Source organism: Erinaceus europaeus, chromosome 9 (assembly GCF_950295315.1).
Source record: "Erinaceus europaeus chromosome 9, mEriEur2.1, whole genome shotgun sequence".
Lineage (NCBI taxonomy): Eukaryota > Metazoa > Chordata > Mammalia > Eulipotyphla > Erinaceidae > Erinaceus > Erinaceus europaeus.
This window is the reverse complement of record NC_080170.1, coordinates 109957612-109983893: the sequence shown is the minus strand read 5'-3', so window position 1 is coordinate 109983893 and position 26282 is coordinate 109957612.

Here is a 26282-nt window from a genome sequence, read left to right as displayed (position 1 = left end):
TGTGTCAATAGAGTGGGACTCATTTTCGGGAGTGTGTGGGAAGAGAGGAAGAGGAAAGGGGTGTTAGAGAAGGGAGCATGTCAGAACAACTGGAAGGCTGGTGTGTTCCGGTAAAATTAGACGGAGTGGGGGCCAGGAAGCAGCATACCCAGTGGAGTGTATAGGTTGCCACCAGCAAGGCCCCAGCTTTGGGGGTCCCAGTCTCCACCTACAGGGAGGAAGTTTCATGAATGATGAAGCAGTGCTGCAGGTGTCTTTCCTCCTTCCCCTATCTGTCCTTCTCTTTCCTCTCAATTTCTTTCTCTTCTTTCTCTCTCTCTCTCTCTCTCTCTCTCTCCATATATATATCCTCCAGGGTGATTGCTGGGGATCAGTGCCAACACAAAGAATCCACCGCTTCCAGCAGCCATTTTTTTTTCTTTTCATTTTATTTTCTTTTTTTCTATCTTACTCAATAGAAGAGAGAGAAATTGAGAAGGAAGGGGGATATAGAGAGGGAGAAACAAAGATAAACACCTGCAGACCTGCTTCACCATTTGTGAAGTGTTCCCTGCTGCAGGTGGGGAACTAGGCCTCGAACCTCGAACCTCCTTAAGCATAGTACTGTGTGCACTTAACTGGGGTGCCACCACCCAGCCCTTACAATTTTCTTTTATTAATTTAAAATAAAAACAAGTGGGTGGTCTGGGCTGAGAGTAGGAAGAGGGATTATGGATAGACAACAGCTCAGGTCAGAAAGTCTGGAGTTGGCATTAGAAGGATTCTGGGGCTACATTGTGGTACTTGATTCCACCCAGAGTTTGCCAGGGCCAGTTCATTTCCAATGTTGAGAGCGCCCTTGTATAACTTCTAGGAAGCTCAGTTTCCCCTTGTGTGAAATGGAAGCCAGGAATGTTGCCTAAAGGAACCTGTGTGACTGTTTTGACAAAAGGGAGCAGTCACAGAATGTATTGTGCCACTCCAGGCTAGGATATCACAGGGGCATGAAAATCACTGATATTTATAATTGTAGCAAACTGAAATAACATTGCTGCAGGTCAAGTGCTTCCTCTGGCAACCCTGAAAACCTACTTTTGTGGGGCTGGGGCCAGAGCCCAGGTGGAAGCAGACTCATCTTTGCCCAACTCCTGCCAGGTGATCATACAGCAAAAACCAAGCTCCCTGCAGAACCCCACTTACCTGTCCTGAAGGAAGCTTTGTACCCTTCTCCCTTCCACTGCTAAAGAGCCAAGTAGAATCCAAAGTTCCCAAGTCAAGACAAGCTCTTTTTTGTTGTTGCTCATCAGTGAACTGTCCTGTAGCCTCATCAAGGGTAGATGTTCAATGCTGGAAAAAGGAATTGCTCAGAGAACAACCCAATGACCCTCTCAGCCCCAGTCTCCTAGCACAGCTTCTCACTGATAGATCTTTCCCAAGCAAGGTATATGCTATGCATCCATGGAACTAGGAACTAGGGGGGGAGACAAGGCAATGTGGGGCCTGGCCAGGAGGCAGGGAGCAGGTTCTATCATCAAGAGAATTTTCTTCCCATTTTTAAAAAATATTTTTATTTATTTATTTATTGTTGCCTCCAGGCTATTGCTGGGCCTTGGTGCCTGCCCTATGAATCCACTGCTCCTGGAGGCCATTTTTCACATTTTTGTTGCTCTTGTTGTTGTTGTTATTGTTGTCATTGTTGTTGTTAGATAGGACAGAGAGAATTCAAGAGAGGAGGGGAAGACAGAGAGGAGGAGAGAAAGACAGACACTGCAGACCTGCTTCACCACTTGCTTTGGCAATCTGCTCTCAACCAAGATCCTAAAAACCCCTCCCTCAAACCTCCCTCTGGCTGTATCTGTCTATCATTTCCACAAAGCCATCTGGGAAAATTCCTAAGAGACTCGGCCATGAGGAAGAGCTCTAAGGCATAACTTTCATTCTTAACAGGAAAGTACAAAAGGTTCAGGTTAATCCTCTACCCCACCCCAAGCCAGAGAAAGAGAGAGAGGGAACAATCCACTGTTCCCACTGTCTCTTGAAAAGGACAGCCTTTTAACAGCTGCCTTCTCCCTGCCCTCTCCTAACCTCAGTTGAAAAGTGATGGCAGTCACTTCCCCCACACTCTCCCTGTCCCTTGGACCCACACCCAGCAGAACTGAGATGCTCTCATTGAGGTCAACCATATTTTTAGCTACACTCATGCAAGCCTATGCTTGGCTAGACCTCCCTGGATATTAATCCTGGATTCCACAAGTACTGGGTCTTCTAATCCAGGAGGCACAGAGGCGACAGGGAAATCTGAGTGGGCTGGAAAATGTAGTTTGTGGTCTATTAAGAACTGTGTACACTTACTGTGTGTGATTAAAACAACGTCTGTAACATCTAACATCACATGCTTAGAAAACACTTAAGTATTTTCAGACCTCTATGGATATTGCCTTTTTTTAATCTTCCCAAGAGGCTCCTGGGAGAGAAAAGACAAAATTATTGTTGTTTCTACTTGATGGAAGGGTCAGGCAAGATCACAGAACAGCTCATTGGCAAGCTTGATTATTCATCTCTCTAGGTTCAAGAGCCCTTTACCATACATACCCTAGACTTCTCCCTCTAGCCCGACTTTGCTTCCTCCATTATATACTACATAAAACAGTCTCTGTAGGGAGTCGGGCAGTAGCACATTGGGTTAAATGCACATGGTGCAAAGCACAAAGACCAGCGTAATGATCCCAGCTCGAGCCCCATCCCCCCACCCCCGGCTCCCCACCTGCAGAGGAGTCACTTCACAGGCAGTGAAGCAGGTCTGCAGGTGTCTGTCTTTCTCCCCCCTGTCTTCCCTTCCACTCTCCATTTCTCTCTGTCCTACCCAATGATGACTACAACAATAAAACAACAATAGCAACAAAAGAGAATAAATAAATGAATAAATATTTTTTAAAAAACAGTCTCTGTAGAACTTTGTGTTAAAAATCTGGGCCATAGGTGATTTTTCAGAAGTGAAAGGCTAGATAGAGTCAAGGAAGAATGAGGAAGTTCTATTAGCCATGGTCCAGGTCACAAATAAAGGACACTCTTAATAAAGGAACCAAAGAAAGTTCATCAAAGAGCAACAGAGAAAGGCATGGAAAAGTTTCAAGAAAACCAAGAGATGGTGATGCCTCCTGAGGCTGACAGCTATAGGGAGCAATTACCAATCATGAGCTTGAAAGGATCAAGGAAGAGACAAGAGAAGCTGGCAACAGAGAGGGCTGACCTTGATAGAAGTATGCCACCACTGCCAACCTACAGTCCAAGGAGAGGGTGCTAGAGAAAGAAGAGCCTCACTTCTCTCGCCTTGCAGTCACCTAATTAGTGCTATGCCTAATCCAACCAGAAGTCAAAAAGAAAAGAAAACTAAAAAATCTCCACAAAGGTTCTAAGGAGGCATGAAGAGGAGTGAAGGTAGATTGCATGACTCCGAGAGGGGACACCCAGAACACAGATGCTTGCAGCTAAAAGCACCAAGAAATTGAGGGGGGAGGGAGGGAGGAGGAAAAGAGCCCATAATACAGAGTATGAGGGGATTTGGGTATTGAAGAGAAACATGTTGGCACTATCTGTCCAGAGTAGGGTCACCCCCCCACAATTCAAGTACAGTTCTTTGGGAGACAATTTGAACGTGGATGTTATGGGAGCACAGGAAAAACCACACTGAGAGTTCCCAAGAGGCCTTACTAAGGCCTTACACAAGAAGGCAAGGCCACCCTGGTGTCTGGGTCTAAAGGCCAGTCCCACTACGTTGTTTTGTGTGATTCTGGACATTTAACCTCCCAGAGTCATTGTACCCTGGGCTGTTAGATAAACATTATAAAAATACCTCCTGTACTGCCTGTCTCAAGGTAGACTGACACATCACACAACAGTAAACTACAGGAAAATGCCCACACACAAAAGCCATGCGTTTCACATGGCCAGGACCACTGAAGCCTCACTCATCCTCTTCGAATACTGCCCCACTGAGGAAAACCAAAGGCAAAGAGTCCTTAGAGTCCTCTCACCAACCTTCTTTCATAGCAAGAGAAGAAGATAAGTCGTGGTATGTACATGAGGGCATACTAATCAACTATTAAATTTGATAAAGTCGTGGCCTTTGTATCATCTTGGATGGAACTTGAAGGCATCATGCTATGTGAGATAAGCCAAAAAGAGAAGTGCAAATACAAAATGATCTCACAGGTAGGACTTAAGAAATAGGGGCAGGGAGGAATAAAATAATATAAAACTCGGACTAGGCATGATACATCAAAGCAAAGGACTCTGGGGAAGGAGAGGGAGGGAGGGACTGAAGGGAACCTTGGGGTCCTAGTGCATGTCCAGGTGTCCATGTGAAAGAACTTGGTTGTAAAGTGAGAGTGCTCTGCAGAGAGCTTTCACAGGGAGGAGAGAGATTAGACCCATGCATAAACAACTGCACTTTAAATCTTAATTCCCCCCCAATAAAAATTATCTGAAAATTTGGGGAAAAAATGAAGAAAAGGAAGGAAGGAAGGAAAAAAGGGAGAGAGAGAGAGAGAGAGAGCTAAGATGCCAGGTGGTAGTACACATTACTATGCACAATGACCCAGGTTTGAGTCTCCCACACCCCACCTGTGGGGAGAAGCTTCATCAGAGGTGAAGCAGGTCTGCAGATGTTTCTCTTTCTCTCTCCTGCTATCTCCCCCACCCCCATCAATTTCTCTGTTTACTACATAATTTTAAAAAAGAAGAAAGAAAAGGAAAAATGACCACCAGGAGCTGTGGATTCATCATACAGACACCAAGTCCAGCAATAACCTTGGTGGTAAATAAATAAATTTTATTTGGTGACACACATTTTTTTTGGCACAAATTTTATTTGGTAGGCTACACATGTTACCATGAATAAGAAACCAGATTCGAGTACCCAGATGCCACTGGCAGGGGAAAGCTTCACAAGTGGCAAAACATTGCTACAGGACTCTCTCTATCTCTCTCTCTCTCCCTCTACTCTATATTCCCCTTCTCTCTCAATTTCTCTCTATTTCTATTCAAAATAAATCAATAAAATATTTTTGAAATAAAAGCAAACATTTTTAAAAATTAAAAAATATTTTAAAAAGAATAAAGTGATGGAGCAAAGAGCCCCCCCACAATGAGCAGCAGAGGAAAGAGCACATGAGCCTCTAGTACCCACCCCCCTTACTCCACCCCACCCCTCAACCCCACGGCAGGTCCCACATGCCAGTGATGAGATAAAGCTGGGAGAAGTTGTTATAATTGTAACAGTACCCTACCCCCCACAAAACTATCCCAGGACTTAATAGTGCCATCAATCAGTCTATTTTCCAGACCATGATGAAGTGAGAATATCTTAGCAGGACAGAAGCACCCAGAGCAGCTACACATAAATAGGATAGAGAAAAGGAGAGACTCTTTAGGACCCAGGACACTGGACAATAAGTTGGGGTGTATGGCAAGTGGTGGGCAAAGCTGGAGTTCTTTGAGCTGCCTCTGAAGGAAGGGAGATTGGGAACTCAGACCCAGCTTCCCTGGGTTAAACAAGGAAAGACCAGTCCACACAGCTGACATGCATCAAGGACTCCCGGGAGAGCTGGAGGACGATGTTCAGCCATTACAGCTCTTTCCTATCAGCCAGATCCTATGGGACAGCATCCACAGACACCTCCCTGTTCCAAACCCTCTGCCAGGATGCTTTTATTACAGGAAGCTCGCATGCCACTTTGCAGCTCTTAATCTAAGAGTCAACAAGGTAAGTCTTAGCGAAGATCTTCAGCTTGCTGAGCTGATTCAGCCAGGACACTGGTCATATCCCGCTGAGCTGTGCTGCTATTCTGTGCTGCTCCTCTCTCATTTTCCCAGCTCTGCAGTGTCTTTCGTGTTCAATTGTCCTCTTTGTGCAGACCTGTTGTGGGCTTGGGCCTGGTTTACTGCTCACCAGGAACACAGTAATGGCACCCCACCCTCACCAGACTACCACCCAGAGGAAGGAGCTGGGAGTCACTTATCCTGACCAACAGAAGTACAGGAGCAGAGACTGCCTCAGTCCAGAGACCAGTGCTGGGCACGATCGCCATTGTGGTTTCTAGAAAGGATGCCTAGAGCATAACTATCCTAAATAAGATTGTCAGTCTGCAGCCAAGAAGTTCAACTCTCTCTCTCTCTCTCTCTCTTCTCTCTCTCTCTCTCTCTCTCTCTCTCTCGACCAGGGCTGATATCACAGTGTCTCAGCATGGGCATGGGTGGATTTCCTGGCAACCCACCCCCTTGCCCCTAGTTCCACCACTTAACTGGTGACCTTGAGTAGATTCTGTAGCCTCTTCAACTCTCTTCCCCTTCCCTGGAGTAAAGCAGCAATTACTGTGCCCCTCTCATGAACTACTATAAGAACTAAATGGGATGACACATGACAAGTTCTGAGAACACTTCTCATCATGGCAGATAGCTGATAAATAAGAAACAAGGACAATAAAGGAAAACATAAGGTGAAACTTGGGCTGGGGGTGGTGTGTTGCACCAAAGCAAAGGACTCTGGGGAAAGATGACAGGGATGGGATGGAGGGGAGTTGGGGTCCTGGTGTGTGATGGGGGAGATGAGAGGTTGTATCTAGGTGTCGCCAACTATACTATAATCCACTACCCCATCTCCAAAACGTATATTAAAAAAAAAAAAAAAGGAAAGGGAAAATAAATACATCACTATTACATAAACTGAGGCCAAGGAAGGATGTGACTCTTCCATTGCTTGTCCCCTAGTTAGTAGTAGATGCATGGAGGCTTGGGACAAAGATGTCCCAACCAGGCCAGTATTCTTTCCACAACACCAGCAACATTCCCACCAGGGAATCCACAATGTGAATTTAGCCCGATCCCATTTGAATATTTAAACAAACTAGGAAACTGGAGACTGTATTACCATGTGGAGTCTTTCTCATGTGGGACACCAGCAAGGTTAAATTTCTTCCACTCAAGTGACCTCATTGCCAGCAGCCAATCACCTGCCTCCTTCTCCTGATAAGAAAACTGAAGCCTCTGACCTAGCTCCCCTGCTAGCAGTCATGGGCAACTGCTTTCTCCAGACTTCTCACTGTACCCCTGAATCACTGTAGCCCTATAACTCTTCAAGATCACTTCCGTGCACCTAGGCTTTGCCTACCATGGGAGTTTTTTTTCACAACTTCATCAGTCAGAGGTTTGCACACTGTTGGAGAACCTGTGAGTCCCTTAAATAATGACCAGGGGGTTGATGATGGCTCAAAAGACCCACCCAATTAGGGTCAAGTGGTGGAGCACACTAAGGTGGGAATTCAGTCACAGGAACAGAGACTGGGGAGCTGGGGTGACAGCATAATGGTTATGCAAATGGCCTTCATGCCTGAGGCTCTGAAGTCCCAGGTTCAATGCCCAGCACCACCATAAGACAGAACTGAGCAGTGGTCTGGTCTCTTTCTCTATATATCTATCTTTCATTAAAAATAAAGAAATAAAATATTGAAGCAAATTAAAAAAAAGGAACAGAGACCAGGGGGTTATGTCAAACACAACTTAAACATACTTATTAGCCCCTTGAAAACTCAAAGCCTTGACCCCAATCTCTCTCATTGATTCCACTGAATCACAAGGGGTCAGAGTTTGGTGCAAATTTAGACTTGGTTTTCTCTTAGGACTAGGCAGTGGCACACCCAGTAGAATACACACATCACAGTGTGTAAGGACCTAGGTTCAAGCCCCTATCCCCTCACGTGCAGGGGGAAAGCCTCATGAAAAAAGTCACCCCTGCCCTCTCAACTTCTCTCGATCTGTATCGAAAATAGGTGAATAAAATACATTCTTAAAAGAAATGGTTTTCTCTTACCCCATTATCATATAATTCTCTTTATAGGAGTTTTCTCAGAGTGGAAATTAGAATAAAATTGCCAAGTGGAGGAGTCCAGGGCTTCATCCTGGAGCTGCGGAGACTCAATCTAGTTTCTACCAGTTACTGGAAGGTCTTGACCAAGGTCTTGAGCTAGTTGTGTGTAGCTTGGACTTCTCACCAATTAAATGGGGTAAAAGTGCCTACCTTCTGGAATTGTCGTGAAGCATCAATAAATTACTTGTAAAATATTCAGAACAGTGGCTGGAATACAATAAGCTCTATGCAGTTAAAATAGACTGGGGCCAGGAGATAGCTCATCCAGTAAGAACACAGAAATAACCATATGTAAAGACCGGGGTTTGGATCTCCTGATACCACATAGGAGCACCTATACCTGCACCAGGATCACTTCTTGAGTAGTGGATTAGTGCTTTGGTATCTCTCCCCCTCAATTTCTCACCCTCAAAACTAAAAGAAAAAATTAATCTCCGAGGAATAGTAGAATCATGCAGATACAGTGCCTCAGAGAGGAGGGGAAAACATGGTAGGAAAGGGAAGGAAAAGGAAGGGAAGGGAAAGGAAGGGAAGGGAAGGGAAGGGAAGGGAAGGGAAGGGAAGGGAAGGGAAGGGAAGGGAAGGGAAGGGAAGGGAAGGGAAGGGAAGGGAAGGGAAGGGAAGGGAAGGGAAGAGAAAGGAAGAAAAGGGAAGGAATTCAAGAAAGCAAGACTTAAAGGCAAGTGGTAGGCCACCCATAGATTATTTTCCTTATCTTAAAATGAGATACCCCTGGCCTTCAGTAGGGCTCAGTAAGTTTATTTGGATTCTTTCTCTGAAACCTAAAGGGAGGGTCAGAGAAAACTGATAGTGATTGTGAGCTGTGCTGGAGTGAAGGGATATCTCCTCAAAAACAAGAATAAACTACTCAGTATGGCACTCAGCCTACAGACACTCAGTACAACATGGGCAGTCAGAGAGTGGCTGGTCAGTACTGTGGGCTTTGTCCTCAAGCTATTGCATACTACTCCCAACATCTAGACCAGCTCCTAGTCATCAGGAGGAATCAGGGATGGCCAGTGAATTGTGGTCGGTGGGTGTGGGGGAGGGGGGAATGGGTTTTGTGCTTCTATGTTTATTACTATGAGTCTGTCTAGGGGAAGAGGTCTTATTTCCCAAGACTTTAGGAAGATAAATGAGATTCTGATATCTGTGCTTTATGTTTTCCTGGGCTGGAAGGAGGTTTGGGGGGTTTATTAGGGAATGTCCCCTATTTATACTGAGTCTTGTCACTTGAGGTAGATCCCATTCTCATGGGTGTGGGGGAGGCTCTGATATTTCTGATTCAGCTCAAGATTAAGCTTTGGTTGGCAAGCATATAGTGGCCTCTGCTCTGAGCTGACCTCATTTGAAATCCCCTAAGTTAATTCCATGGCCAAAGTTGGAGTCTGGTCATAGGTCTGATCTCTCTAGGTTATAGGTCATTGCAACTCACAGTATCTGATCTCTCTGAATTCTAGTCTAAAGAGATAGGCTGGTTTGTCCCACACCTCCTAGGAGTCTAGATATCTTGGGATTATGCAGTCTAGTCTAACTCTCGACTAGGAGGAAAGCCCACACCACTGGGTACTGATGAAACCTGAATTCGGAGCACTGACTCAGTGTAATGTATCATCCACTCACCCAAAGTTGCCCCTGTGAATTTCAATCCAAGGACATTCTAACCCATGAAGAAAGAAAAGGGTTATGAAATGCTTCTATCAGAAGCTCTGGATTAGCCAACAATACAGATGATCCCCCCACAACTCTCCTAATCTAGTTTCAATTTGAAAGTTCTCATCTCGGTCCCTCATATGCTTCTCCTCAGGCCAACTCCTACCTTACAACAAGAAGCCCCTTAAAACAGATAAGGTCACTTCTGCTTGCCCTGTCCTGAATACTTCCACTGGCAAGACCTTCCCATTAAGCAATCACCTTGTGCAAACTGACTCTTCCTTGCCCTTCACAATTACTCGGCAACTCTGCGAAAATAGTAACCCAACTGTTTATTTTCATTTTGAGCTCCAGATTGGAAAGCTAGTTTTATCTTTTTTTTTTTTCTAAAACTCCAAATAATTTCATAGTGAACTGAGAAATTTCTGGTCTTTAACTCTTGACTGCTAGCTAGCTTACAATGACTCCATAGTGTTTAGAAACGTAGACAGACAGATAAGCTGACAGAACACAGCACAAAGCTTCCTTCAGTGTGGAGGGTGGACCTTGAACCTGGGTCTTACACATGACAAATTAGCACACTATCCATGCAAGCTCTGTCACCAAACCTGACTCCATCTTTTGTTAGCCCTTCACTGTACCTCCATGAGTGCCAGGTAGCATAGGAGGTACCAAGGAGGAAACAGAATATCCTTCCAAGGGGTAGATATATCCCTAAATGGAGACTTGATTTTCTTTTTTTATTATTTTTTAATTTATTATTTATTCCCTTTTGTTGTCCTTGTTTTATTGTTGTAGTTATGATTGATGTTGTTGTTGTTGGATAAGACAGAGAGAAATGGAGAGAGGAGGCGAAGACAGAGAAGGGGAGAGAAAGACAGACACCTACAGACCTGCTTCACCGCCTGTGAAGCGACTCCCCTGCAGGTGGGGAGCTGGGGGCTTGAACCGGGATCCTTATGCTGATCCTTGCACTTTGTGCCACCTGCGCTTAACCTGTTGCGCTACCGCCGGACTTCCGAGACTTGATTTTCATTCACTCTTCCTCATAACTATCTACCCATCCCAAGGTCACAAACAACCCTGCTTCTACTGTATCCCACTGGCCCCCTCATGTTCTCCCAGTGCTACAGCTACAACACATTTTTCACTTCATCACATGTACGACCCAGGACTTCACATTAGGCAGGATAGGCTTTTACATTAGAAATAAGAGAGTTACATACATGTATGCATATACCTGGTACTAATATAACCTAATCCACACAGTTGGAAAGCACTGACTGCCAGCCAGGGCTCCTTGTAATCTTTATTCCCCCCAAATACTCCCCTTGTACCCATTTTGTATACCCAGCCAAAAGGAATCTTCCAGGATACCATTCTTTTTTTTTTTTGCCATGGGTTTTATTTATTTTAATTTTTTTCTTATTGAGGGATTAATGGTTTACAGTTGGCAGGAAAACACAGTAGTTTGTATATATGTAACATTTCTCACTTTTCCGTGTAACAACTCAACCCCCTCTAGGTCCTACAAGGCATGAACCCCACATACACACCACCACCACCATGCCAGAGTCTTTTACTTCAGTGCAATACACCAACTCCAGTCCAAAATCTGCTTAGTATTTTCCTTTCTGTTCTTATTTTTCAACTTCTATGAGTGAGATCATCCTATATTCATCCTTCTCTTTCTGGCTTATCTCACTTAATATGATTCCTTCAAGCTCCATTCAAGATGAGGTGAAGAAGATGAATTTACCATTTTTAATAGCTGAGTAGTATGTCATGTGGATATATACCACAACTTTCTCAGCCACTTACCTCTTGTTGGACATCTGAGTTGTTTCCAGGTTTTTGGTTACTACAAATTGTGCTGCTATGAACATAGGTATACACAAATCTTTTTGGATGGGTGTGTTTGGTTCCTTAGGATATATCCCCAGGAGAGGAATTGCAGGGTCATAGGGTAGGTCCACTTCTAGCCTTCTGAGAATTCTCCAGACTGCTTTCCCCAGGCGTTGGACTAATTTCCATTCCCACCAGTAATACAGGAGGGTCAGGATACCCTTTTTCATAGTTGACTCCCCTATTCACAAAGCTTCAGAGACTTCTACATGCATTCAGGGTAGTGAGTCATCTGGTCTTTCAAGGTCCTCCCCTGTGTGACTATAAAATATTTCCAAATATTATTTCCACTGTTTTACTCTGGCAGTTCTACTAGGATGTCCTTTATACTTTGAAGACTTTTGGGCCTTCATGTTGATGCTTCTCTGACTTCATTATGCTTATACAGGTCTGTGGTTCAAAGATGCTGCTTCATTAGGGGCTCTGTTCTTTTAGCAGTCTCCTCTAGATGCCCTCAGTCCGCAACAGGTTCTTTCTTGTAAGATTGCACAGGCTTTGTCAACCACACTAGTCTGGGTGTAAAACATAAACATGCATCAGGCAAGGGACTGAGGCTTGCTTTTACCAGCCACCTCAAAGCTCAGCCCAAGACTGGTCTTTGTATGACAGAAAAGGCTGTTCACCAGCATCTATTGGTGGTTCTCTGCTAAATATCAGGTTCAAGGAGAGCTTCACTTAAGAGTTGCCTTCCCTTGGTTAAACAAGCAAGAAACACAGAAGAGACAATGTTGGATTAAAAGTTAAAAAAAAATATTAGAGTTGGCAAAATATCTCACTTGGGTAGTGTGCTGCTTTACCATGAATAAGATTCAGTTTCAAGTTTAGTCCCCACTACATTGAAGGAAGCTTCAGTGCTATGGCCTTTTTCATTCTTTCTCTATTAAAAAAAAAAAAGTTCTATCACAAGACTATTAAATATATTCTCTTTTATCAAAAGGGAGGTGGAAGAAGAACTAGTAATCAAAATAGGGATGATTGTCCCTGCCTATTCCATCTTGGTGGATTACACATGTGACTATGTTGTATAAGTGTAAATACCAGATTTACATGAAGGATAATTCATTCCCAAAGCCTGGGGTATCCATTTCTAGCCATTCTGGACCAGTACCTTTCCTCTGCCCAAATCCATAAAGTTTGTATCTATAGATTTGTGTCTACATTTGGATCTTCACAGGAGCAAATGTTCCATTTTGTAGCCACACTGTAGACTGATGCCTTCAGTGAAGTAAGGTCCCATGATCCTTGAGCTATTATTAGCAATTGTTAAATCGGCAAAGGGAAGCTAAAACAGCCAGCACTGCCATCACTAACCTTTTGGTTTCCCATTTCAGGAACTGGTTTCAAAATAAAGCCTTTCTTTTAAGGAGAGTACATTTCTGCATATCTTCATAACACAGAAAGGAAAGGGAATAACATTTTGCAAGATTGGGATATTTGTATTCCATGAATTTGCATAGCCATAGCCCTTAACCTTAGAACATGTATCCTTAAACTGCTACTTGAGCATTAAAAGTTCAGCCAAGTGGGGTAGGTTTCTGGCTACCTCTACTTCTGGCTTATCTGGAGTTTCTGTGCTCTGAGCTGGACAAATTCAGGATTCCAAATGGGGCAGAATCACAGGGAAGAGGAGGAAGAGGTTAGGTCAGGAAAATTCTAGGGCCAATGGTTTCCAGAGTTCTTAATCTCAAGACCATGTTTCCTTCTGAGCCTCCCCTGAAAATTGTATAGCTTCTACTTTTTCATTTGCAACACCCTTGGGTTCCAGGTTCCCATAATATGGAAGGCTGCTGTGAACCATTCACTCAACCGTCCCCCTCTGCTAACTCATATTTGCAACTTCACTTCATTTACCACCCCCCCCACCTCCTCTAAGGCACCCAAGATATTTTCAAACCCTTATTTTTGATCTTTGCATATCAGTTACACTATTTCTGAGTGTGTTTATTTTTATTTTTTTTTCCGGTGGTGAGCCCGTTGCTTTGAGTCCCCTGCTCGCACGTTTCCACTTCCTCTCACTTTCCTGCATGCTGCTGTGGCCTCTGGGCTTGTGGCTCAGACTACACTGGATGGTTCTCATGGGTCTTTGGTCTTTGATGGAGCACAGAGCAGGTGAGGAGGGGAAGGAGGTCCTCCTATCACCACTGCTCCATGGTTCCTGACATCTGCAGAGGCAAGATGAAGTTTCAGTTAAACTTTCCCTGTCTCATCTCCCAAGGGAGTAGTTTTGATACCAGTCTGGAGAGAATACAGAAAGATGGGAGGACACCTGGATTAAGCAAGAAGAGCAAGACTAAAATTTGACTTCCAACTTTGACACTGACCTTGAGAAATATGCTCTCTTGTTTTAGTTGCACTTAAACTCCTTAAAGTTTCCTTTGGCTCTGACTTTCTAGTATTCTCACAGCATAGAGATGTCACTTTAACTAGAAAAAAAAATGCCTTTATTAAGTATAAGTTTAGGACTTTCTGAGGTATACATGGTGAAGATACAGGAATAATTCAGGTGCTATAATCAAGAGTGGTGATTAAGATTTGGAGGATAACAAGAAATTGTGCCCATGTGTCAACAACTGCACTGTAAACTAGTAATCCCTCAAATAAAATCTGTAGGTTAAATCATTCCTTCATGATAGGAAACAACTTGTAATACTGTATGAGACATAACTTGTGAAAAATCTAGGGAGATAAGAAGTTGTACCCACATGTCAACAGCTGTACTATAAACCATTAAACCCCCCACCAATAAAAAGATAAAAAAGAAAAAGAAAAACACAAGCTAAGACCTACTAGTGAGTTATGACTTATGCTTCCTAACATGTTTCCTACAATGACATATTTAGAAATGACACTGTACTGAATACTGAGCAAGGGTAGAAAGGTGTTATGTCTCCTTATAACAACTAATTCACTAATTCTGGTAGTACCTGACACTTCCTGATCAGTAAGAAGTAGGAAAGCAATATTTGGGCCCATTGGAGCTCAGATTTAAGAAATATTGTTTGAAAAGATTAGTAAAACTCTTCATCTAACCAGAGAGGTGATGGTATTTGGGCCTATGAACAAAACCAAAATTCTAGAGAAGGCAAAATAGTTAAGAATGTAGATCCTCTAACCAAACCATGGGATTCAGAGAGGGAATTTACAAGTTTCCAATTTTATGTCCTCAGATGTTATTGTGTCTGTCTTCACAGGACTCAACATGGTAATTCCCTACAGCACATTCTAAAGGCTCAATAAATGTCAATTATTACTATTGTGGCTAATATGAAAAAAAGAAATTAAAGATCATATGGAATGATCCTGTGATTTAAGAAAAGAAGAAATGTAGACTTGATCAAGTTCACAGTTAATAACGAAGAAGCTGGGAGCAGAACCCAAGTTTATTTGATTTCTTATTTCACAATAATAATGACAATGATACTTCACTTTGTATCAAAAAGTATTTGAATCCCTAAGTATTTAGGATAGGTTCTCCTTCAGTGGTGAGATTTCCAAGATACTACAACTCATACTTGTTTTAGATGCTTTAAGTATCACTCTGCTTCATAGGTTGACCTCATATCCCAAATAGATGACCAAAGGCTGGCATTAGATTGTATGGGAATTCTAGGGGCCACACATCTGGCATCTGAGATGCCAAATCCAGTGGGTGATCAGTTCAGAAGCTCCATTTTACATAATAAATATCTGGTTCACTTGGAGTCACGTTTAATGTCATATTTAATGGCAAAATGAAGAACAGAGCTTGAGTCTCACACTTGCTTCTGATGCTCTATCCACATTGCTCACAAAAAAAGGTGGGATTTAAAGTATGTCACCTGCATATACTGACCCTTCCATCCAGCTCAGGAAACATGCTGACTTGCCCTGCCAAGGTGCTTACTCATTTAAATGTGTTTTCTTCCTTGCTTTCTACCAGCTGCCAAAGACCAAGGCAATTTACTGGAAATACAATAATGGAATACAAAAATAAACTCTCAGAAATAAAAACCTTAGAACTAGGCCATAGAGTAACCAGGCCCATGCCTGGATCTGTGTCATATGGTTCAGCAGAACATGCCAGCCAGTATGATAACCACCAGACCGTGTGTCTGTCTAAATTTAAACTACTTGAAATAAAATACAACAAAACATTGAGAGCCTCATGTTCACAAGCCATATTTCAAGTGATTGGAAGCTGCCTGTGGCTAGTAACTAATTTTTGGACATTGCAGGTACAGAATCTTTCCTTGACTATAGAAAGTTCTATTGGACAATTCTGGACTATAGAAAGTTCTATTGGACAATTCTGTCTAGACAGGTCACTAGGACCTGTCTAGACAGGTCCTGCATATTTGCTATAATCCAACCAGAGTTTTGGCTCTAAACTTTGTGCTAGTAAAGCCAAACAAGAAAAAAACAAAGTGAAGTCAGTTGTGTCATTACTACTTCCTCAAGGGAAGCAAAACTTTCCAGCACTTAGTCCTAAAAGAACTTCTTGTATGCAGCTTAATAGAAAAGGTCATTGAGTGGCATGACCCATAATTGTCCTCAGAAACCACAAGGGACAATGAGTCACAAATTTCAGTGTCAATTTTTACGTATTGACTAGCTATAAAAATATAGAGTCTAGCCCAAGAAAACTCAACTAAATGAAAATGATACTCCTGTGAGGGGTGAGGAAAGTTATTTACTTGATCCTAGAGGGGAAAACCTTAGCAACCTTGGGCATATGAATTTGCTCTAAGGCAATGACATTTCTGCTGAGGCCTAAATGCAAGATAAAGCATCCCAAGGTGATCTGCAAGAATATTCAGTAGCAGCCAGAGAGGTGGTTCCACATATAGAGCATAGGTCTTTCAAGTATAAGTTCCCAGTTTTGGTCCTTGACACCACATAAGAGAGCTGTTCTGGTATCTTTCTCCTCTCAATTCCTATCAGAAAACAAATTAATTTTACAAAAAGAATGTTCGATAGAAAACAAGCTAAAGTCACCAGGTTGGAAAGCATCAGAAGGACACAGAAAGTGAAAAAAAAAAGTCCAGTAAACGCTGTGGACGAGACAAACTGGAAGGATTAAGGGTCAGGCCACATATAGTTCTATAGAGTTCATAGGAAGAGGAGGTCTGGCATAGAAAAGACATTATAGCTTGATGCACATGCAGTGCGCTATGTCAGATAAGATAGTCAAGAGTGATGAAAAATGGTTTAAATTGACATATATTTTAGATTTCAAGTCAATGGAACTTTTTTAAAAGATTTTATTTATTTCTTAGGAAGATAGGAGGAAAGAGAAAGAACCAGACATCACTCTGGCACATGTGCTGCTGGGAATTGAACTTGGGATCTCATGCTTGAGAGTCCAAAGCTTTATCACTGCGCCACCTCCCAGACCACAATAGATCTTTTTGCTAGATCAAACATGAGATTTTGAAGGAAATAAAGAAAGCCATGTTTATTTAATTATTTGCCTTCAACATAACCAGGAGGCTCATTGGCAATTATTGTGAGAGATTAGATTTGGTGAGGAGGAATTAGGTGTGAAAGGTCAATAGTTATTTTATTACACTCATCTTATCAGCTTACGAATATACTTTTATAATGATTATTTTTAAAAAGCAACTCTCAGGGCAGGAAGATAGCTCACCCAGTAGAGTATGCTGTGCTATGTGTGTGACCAGGGTTCAAGTCCCTGTACCACATGGGATTGGCATAACAGTGAGGGAAGTCCTGATACTGTGATTTCTCCTCCTGTTCCTCTGTCTGAAAAAGAAAGACCATGTCAGCCCAGCAGTGGTGAAATCACATGTGTGAGAGGTCCTAGTGCCCCACATGGTTTGCACTGCTGATATTAGATATACAATTACAGGGAGTTGGGCGGTAATGTAGCAGGTTAAGCGCACATGGTGCGAAGTGCAAGAACCAGCATAAGGATCCGGTTCAAGCCCCTGGCTCCCCACCTACAGGGGAGTCGCTTCACAGGCAGTGAAGCAGGTCTGCAGGTGTCTATCTTTCTCTTCTCCTCTCTGTCTTCCCCTCCTCTCTCCATTTCTCTCTGTTCTATCCAGCAACGACAACATCAATAATAACTACAGCAATACAACAACAAGGGCAACAAAGGGAAATAAATAAATAAATAAAAGATATACAATTACAGCTCCAAGTCTGGAGCTTAAGAAAGAAGTCAAATGAAAACAGAGTTGGAGTGAGCCCTATGTTAAAACAGCATGCGAAAACCAGGAGGCTTCTTGAGTTCATCTTAGCAAAAAGTAGACAGGATAGAGACAAGAACTCCAGATCACCCCAAATTTTTATCATGAGGAAGAAAAGTAAAACTAAGGAGATAGAAAGGGAAGGATAGTCCAGATGACTACAAAATTCAGATGGTTAGGAAAGGTAAGCGTTCAGAGAAAAGTTCATTCCATTGGAACTGACTAAATCAACCAACCATTCAGCTGAACACATTTTGGCTTTGAAAACAGGTATTATCATGGAAATATATGGAGGTCATCCTTGGTGACCTTAAAAGCCTATTTTAAACAGAATCAGGGAGAGAGTGGATGCTGAATAAGTCAATACAGCCAATGTAGAGTTTTTTGTTTGTTTTGTTTGTTTGTTTGTTTGCCTCCAGGGTTATTGCTGGGGCTCTATGCCTGCACCACGAATACATTGCTGTGGTTATTATTGTTGTTATTGTTATTGATGTCATTATTGGATAGGATAGAGAGGAGGGAAAACAGAGAGGAGGAGAGAAAGATAGACACCTGCAGACTTGCTTCAACACTTGTGAAGGGACCCCTCTGAAGGTGGATAGCCGGGGGCTTGAACCAGGATCCTTATGCCAGTCTTAGCACTTCATACCATGTGTGCTCAACCTGCTGCACTACCACCCGGCTCCCTAATGTAGGTTTTTGAAAAGACTTGTGATGGCACCAATGAGTGGTAGGGACAGAAAGGATCCACTGAAAGTCTCTTTGTGTATGTGTGGCACTAGGACCTCTCACACATGTGATTTCACCACTCCTGGGCTGACATTGTCATTATTTATATTTCAGACAGAGAAAGAGGGGGGTAAATCACAGTACCAGAACTCCCCTCACTCACTGTTACGCCAATCCCATGTGGCACAGGGACTAGAACTCTGGTCACACATACAGCACAGCACACTCTACCGGGTGAGCCATCTTTCTACCCTAAGAGTTACTTTTTTAAAAAAATAATTATTATAAAGGCATGTTTTTATGCTGATAAGATGAATGTACTAGAATATAAGAAAAGGGTACTGCAGGAGAGAATTACATAGGAGACAGAATACAGAGGGGGGGGAAGAGAGAGAGAGAGAGAGAGAGAACTAGCCTTAAAAGCCATGCCGTTTTCTTCCACTATGGAGAGAAGGAGGCAGAGCACTGAGTACAGTATAGGTGAAATTAGTGGTGGAAAGATGGAACAAATCCCTCTCTGATAGCAAGGAAGGTCATTACCCTGGGGGTGGAAGAGATGAAAAAGATGAAGCATGAAAGATTTAAGAAGGGAGTCAAAGGTGTGAAAGTTGACTGAAAAAAAAATCAAAGAAGTACAATTTCTAGAAGTACTGCAGGGTCTCTGGCAGGTCTGCTTGAGGTTTGTGGTCATCAGTTTAAAGTGAGCTGATACACAGCTTCTACAGTGTTCCCAGCAGCATCCTGCTCTTCAAGAGCAAACACGGAAGGAGGGCGTTAGCTTTCACCAGGACTGGGAGTCTGCTAGACCAAGGAGAGCTGTAGGGGAATCTAGAACACGCTGGAAAGAGTGTACAGCAGTTGGATCTAAAGCTTCTAGGTAACACAGCATCCGTGTACATCCAAATCATTCTCCTGGCCCCATCAGCCTGCCAAGAGTTATCCTTTCTTCTGAAAAGGAAGCTCACCACTGATTTCTCATTACTAATTTCCCTTACGTTGGCCATTCCTACAATCCCCTCTTCGGGCTTGTGCAACCACATAGAAACTAAATAGTAGGCACCCAAATGGGTGGAAGAGTCACTTCTGAGCACAGAAGGGAAACATTTTTCCAAGTAAACAGCCACTCTCAGCCAGGTCACACAGAACAGGGCTTAGGTGGAGGAGACAGGAAGGAGGTGGCTAGCAGGAAAACACCCCAGACTGGTAGTAAGATCTGGGTTTTCATCTGTTGCACTTACCAGGTGAAATAGTCCCCTCACAATTTGAGTCTCTGTTCTCTTTTCATCATAACCCAAGCCCTGCCTAAATCACAGCCTATTACACAGATCTGATAAGATGGGAATGTAAAACCACCTCCATGTGCTGGTCCTTGTGCTTAACCTGGCGAGCCCCCAGCTCCCACCTACAGGAGGGATGCTTCACAGGCAAGCAGCAAAGCAGGTCTCTTTCCCTATCTCCTCCAACCCTCTCAATTTCTTTCTGTCCTATCTAACAACAATAATGAGTTAATTTTTCTAAAAAGGGGGGGGGGATGGTTGGCAGGAGCAGTGGATTCATAGTGCCGGCACCCAGCCCCAGTGATAAACCTGGAGGCCAAATATATAAATTAAATAATAAAACCACCTCCAGTGTAAGGCATCATGGAGATGCGAAAACTTAACACTACTACTATGACTCTCTAAGGTGGCAGCAAATGCAAATCCAAGGCAGGTACTGATATGAGATTTTGATTTCAGATGCCTGAAAATATAGGTCACTATGGCTTATAAGCAACTCGCTTTAAAATTGGAAACTGATGAAATACATGAAATGACAGTCAAGTGCATTGCAAAACAGAAGCAATGCGAAACAATTTTTTTTTCACTTTTGTGCAACATCCTATCAACTCGTGGCTCTCTCAAAGCAGGATATTGCTGCAGTTGGCATCCCAGGGTGCTTTAAACAGCTCAGGACAAATCCCTGAGTCACTCTGCAGTCCTGGCTGAGTGAGTGAGAGTGAGTGAGTGAGTGAGTGAGTGAGTGAGTGAGTGAGTGAGTGAGTGAGTGAGTGGCTTTATCTTTTGCTTCCTTGGTCATTTGCTCTATAAAGTAGGAAGGACTCTATCAGCTTTCACTCAACTGACAGGGACATGGGGAAGATACATTCGGTTGTTTTTGAAAGAAAAACAGTAAAACTTTGAAAAAAAAAGAAAAGAAAAGAACTTTGGGTTACACTGAGAAAAGGTGGGGATAAATGTGAAGTAGCACTATTATTAAATGTGAGGCAATCAGTCCCCCACCCCACCCCCAGCACCACCATATCCCAGGGCTGCAGTGTGAGCTGTGTGACAGGCTATTTTTAAATGTTCATCTCTGGAAGCATATGGCATTACTGAGTGCCAAAGAGAAAACTGACCTGCTCTTGTTTTCTTGCTTGTCAGTTTGAATCTGACAGAGCAGTTTCTGTGTTCCGCTAAAGATTTTCTTTTCTATCTTAAATTTCAAACGTGCGCGCTCACACTTTATGGTAACACCAGCTAAAAAGGCCAACACAATTTGTTTAGGAAATGATCAGACTGGGCTGGGACAACAATAGGGTTATTTATTTTGTTTGTTTTTTGTACCCATTAAGAAGCTGCTGTGTCTTATTGCTTATTATTCATACTACTATTTTTATTATTTCTATGTTTTATCAATATACATGATTATGTACTGAAGCCCTTACTACTCCAAATCCACAGTGAGCCTATCATAAACTTCATCTTTGCTGCCCCTTCTAAATGATCTGACTTCACCACTGATACTTTGCTACTAGGCAAGATGGCTCCACATCTAATCAAACTTCCCACAAATTTCTGGAAAGTTATCCATTTGGTCAGTTAAAAAACACAAAGAGATAAGATTTTTTCGGGGGGAGTTCCCTGGGTCCAACTTTTTGCAAGGACAAAGATGTGAAAAATGCTTTAGTGCAAGGAAACAAAGACAAGAGGGATCCCAGAAGACTCTGTTGTATCTATCCACTTTTGTGGTTCATAATCGAATTCTCTTGTCTCTGGGTAAAGTAAAAACTCAGAAAAGAAGGGATGGCTGAATTGCACCCCCCTAATATAGTGTTTTACAAACGATAACCTCAATAAAAGCTTTAATGAAATAAATAAAAACAGAATAGGAGGCATGAGTTTCCAAAGCACTTTATGCAGTCTATATAAAAGGCAAATTTGGATATGAGGATGACAAAAAAAAAAACTCAAGAAGACAGGGCATGTGTCTTGAATTAAGCATCTGATTCTAGAACATATAAGGTGAGTTTAAAATGTTCTGTGTGGGGCCAGCAAAACAGCTCACTTAGGGAATCGGACGATAGTGCAGCGGGGTAAGCACTCGTGGTGCAAAGTGCAAGGACCGGCATAAGGATCCGGGTTCAGGCCCCCAGCTCCCCACCTGCAGAGGAGTCGCTTCACAGGCAGTGAGGCAGGTCTACAGGTGTATATCTTTCTCTTCCCCTTCTCTCTGTCCTACCCAAGAATGCCGACATCAATAACAACAATAATAACTACAACAATAAAACAACAAGGGCAACAAAAGGGAATAAATAAATATTTTTTTTAAAGTTTAAAAAAAAAAACCCAGCTCACTTGGATAGTGCAAGCCTTTGCCATATATGCAGCCCAGTTTAGCATAGCCCTACCTCACAGAAGGAAGCTTTGGGGTTGTGGACACAGCATAACAGTTATGCAAAAATACTCTTATGCCTGAGGCTCTGAGGTCCCAGGTTCAATCCCCAGTGCCCTCATACACTAGAGATGAGCAATGCTCTAGTCTCAGTCTCTCTCTCTCTCTCTCTCTCTCTCATTGAATAAATAAATCTAAGAAAGAAGATTTGATTCTGTGGTTTTTCCCACATCTACCCCATCTCCCTCACTTTTTATATCTAGAAAAGTCAGCCTAGAGCACTTGGCTAACTAAAATAAAACAAAATCTTCTGGATGATCTTAGAATCCAATAAGAGAATCAATCAGAAAATTTCACAAAAGCTCCAAATTAAATAGTTACAGTCACCCACAAGGAGGTCTTTCTCAAATGGTAGTAGCCCCTATTGCAGAGGCTTTGGGGCAAATGGGTAAACACTGGGGAAATGTTTGAATTGGTCACATGTGTGACCAGGTGATGTCTAGGGTCCTGCCCAAATATGAAAATCTATGATTTTATGGATCATCTGGCAATTTCAAATTCTATTTGAGAAACAGACACCATGAGACCAATGTGTTAAAGAATCTTCCAGTGTACATAAAAGATGATCCATCTCTTGCTGTTTCCTATAGTTAGGGCTGGTTACCCTCAGTCTCTCTCTCTCTCTCTCTATCTATCTATCTATCTATCTATCTCTATCTCTGTCTCATAGAGACAAAAAAATTGAGAGAGAAGGAGAGATAAAGAGAGACAGCTGCAGACCTGCTTCACCAACTTCTGAAGCCTCTTCCTTGCTGGAGGGGACCAAGGGCTAGAACCCAGGTCCTTTCACTTAGTAATGTGTGCACCTTACCAGGTGCACCACCACCTACCTCCCCCCAAGTGTCATCAATTTGAGGCTCTCAACAGCTGGGTGATGTATTCAAAGCAGATAGTGAATAATATCTTCTGGGTGAGGAAACTGAGGTTCAGAGAGCTTGTTTTTATACCTGCACGTGTGGCTGGTTTCTAGTCCAGTGCTCTCCTAGTGATAAATAGTAAATGAATAAACAAATGTACAGATCTTGCAGTTCAAAATTTTGTGGGTAGCCACAGGGAAGTGACTATGTGTGTGGCAACTGTCTCATTTTGTTGGTGTAGGTTGGGCTTCCAAACAGGCCATAGAATCCATTTTGGATGGACTGAGTTGGAGAGAGAGTCTGTGTCTTTTTCACTGGATTGTATTCTGCTACCAAGAGGAGATTCCAATGAGAACCAACCATGAATGATTGGGAATGTGCTTATATAATAAATTGCCTAGATGGAGACCACCAACCTCAGACATCACTTTGGGCAGCTCTGAACTTGGCCATCTAGATGTTTTGAGGACTCTAAAATGGAGGCAGACAGAAGGAAAGCTGTCTGAAAGAAGCACACGGCAGGCATCAAGTGGTCCTCAGCGTCCATCATTTATTTAACAACTAGATTCGCCCAATCCCATTTAAAATGTTCTTTAAGACTTTGGAAATGTGCTTCAGTTCCCCCCAGAAATTCCCTCTGAATTTTCTAGTAAAAAATCTGCCAGGTTTGTTCAGCCAAATTCCCCCCCCCACTCCTTTTCTTTGACAATGAAAGCAGCTTTAGTGCCAACAATTAGATCTAGCAGGTGTTTGATGACACATGTTCCATGATAAATGTTTATTACATTAGTTCATTCAAGCTAGTTACCATAGCTTTTCAGGCATCCTGACTGTGAATCATAAAACGGTTCTTGAAAACCAGGAGTTCAAGATACTTATCAAGGATCTTTTCTTTTTCTTTCCTTCTTTGAGATTCTCTGTGTTTACACCACATCTGGTGTGACAGAGAGAGGAGTTGAGCAGGAGTAGAAAGCATAGTGGTTATGCAGGTCCAGCCCCTCCCACCACCATGAACCAAAGCTAAGCAGTGCTCTGGTAAAATAAAAGTAAACAAAAAAAATAGAATTATATAAAAAGTTTCTTTGAGGGCCAGGCAGTGATGCACCTGGTTAAGCACACACGTTACAGTGTGCAAGGACCTGGGTTCAAACCCTTGCGGAAAAACTTCATGAGTGGTGAAGCAGGGCTGCAAGTGTCTCTTTCTTTCCCTATCTTCTTTCCACCTCTCAATTACTCTCTGACTTTATACAATATAAATAAAATAAAATGAGAAGATTTTTTTAAAAAGACACTTAGGAAAAGAGAGAGAGGGAGAGAGAAAAAGTGAGAGATATGAGACAAGAGAAGTCAGGGCAGGGGAAGTAGCTGCTTGTCTCCTGATTCTACCTCAAGGCTGTGTGATCCTGAAGTCACTTAAAAACTCTGAACCTTAGGTTGTTGTTCTGCATGATGACCATCTAGAAGTAGAGGCTGTTAAGATCTCTATAAGCGGGAGTCAGGCGGTAGCACAGAGGGTTAAGCGCAGGTGGCGCCAAGCGCAAGGACTAGCGTAAGCATCCCGGTCTGAGCCCCCAGCTCCCCACCTGCAGGGGAGTCGCTTCACAGGCGGTGAAGCAGGTCTGCAGGTGTCTTATCTTTCTCTCCTCCTTGCTGTCTTCCCCTCTTCTCTCCATTTCTCTCTGTCCTATCCAACAATAATTACAACAATAAAACAACAAGGGCAACAAAAGGGAAAAAATAAACATTTTTTAAAAATATCTCTATATGCTCAAACATGTCCAGCTGGCCAAACTGGTTGAAGAAAGAAAAGGCGATCAAGGCAAAATCGAAACCTGTTAGCCTGTTAGCCAGGGAAGTAGTTCAGTGGGAAGCATGTTGCATAATGCGGGGTTCTGGGTCCTCCCTGCCAACCAGTGGTGCTATCTCTCTGTGTACAAATAAAAAAAAAAGTGAAGGAAAATACATATAAGCCTTTCCTCATCCAGAATTCACTTTACATGATTGAATTCGCTTCCTTTTGCACTGACTCACTCTCTGACGAGGAGTGAGGAGAGCCAGGAAGATGAATATGCAGTAGCTATATATGTCATGAACCAGTGATCCTGGTGAAAAAGAAGGTTCACATACTACTAACTGCTTCAGCCTTATCATACTCCTCATTTCTATAATTATATTGTATATTAAAACACTTCTGGGAGGGGGTCGGGCGGTTGCCCAGTGGGTTAAGCACACGTGGCCCAAAGCGCAAGGAAGGACCTGCGGAAGGACCCGGTTCGAGCCCCGGCTCCTCTCCTGCAAGGGAGTCGCTTCACAGGTGGTGAAGCAGGTCTGCAGGTATCTGTCTTTCTCTCCTCCTCTCTGTCTTCCCCTCCTCTCTCCATTTCTCTCTGTCCTATCCAACAACGACAACAACAATAAAACAACAAGGGCAACAAAAGGGAAAATAAATAATTTAAAAAAAAACACTTCTGGGATATTCAAAGTGTAAAACCCTACAAGAGAACTATTAAGAGATTTCTAGTCACCCCCCCCACCAAAAAAAAGAAGAGAGAGAGGAGAGAAAGAAAGGGGGTTCAGGTGGTGGCACACTGGGTTAACCACACACAATGTGAAGCACAAGGACCTGCAAGGATTCTGCTTTGAGCCACTGGCTCCCACCTGCAGGGGGGTTGCCTCAGAAGCAATGAAGCAGATCTGCAGGTGCCTACCTTTCTCTCCCTCTATCTATGCCTCCCCTTTCAATTTCTCTCTGTCCTGTTGAATAATAGGGGGAAAAAAACAAAACCTGTTAGAAGTGGTGGATTCATAATGCCGACATTGAGCCCCAATGACTGGAGGCAAAGAGAGACACACAGAGTGAGAGAAGAGGGAGGATAGGGGAGAAGGAGGAGGTGTGAAAATAAATTAATTAAACATTCTGTTTTAAAAATTTCATTTCAACTTGCACTGACCTAGACATGTTTATTTATAACAGGGTCCTTTAAATAAAGTGAAAAGAATTCCTAGTTCCATGATTGTTTCTGAAAAGGTATTCAAAATGTTAATCATACAAATTAATTTTAATGAAGTGAGAAAATATTTTCATATCAAGAAGAAAAATATATCACTTTGATGTCTCCAACTCCCCCCCAAAAAAAATCTTTTATGAAGCTATGCTGAAAGTCTTTCCATGGATTCACCTATTCTGTTCCTCCAAGTTCATATACATCACCCAAGTTTGAAACAGTCCTTGGAAAGAAAGACTTTGTTAAATTGCATTTTATAGGTAAAGAGGTTCAAGCTCTAACAGGTATAGAAACTTCTCAGTGTGTTCATTCAGAGGTAGCAAGCCTT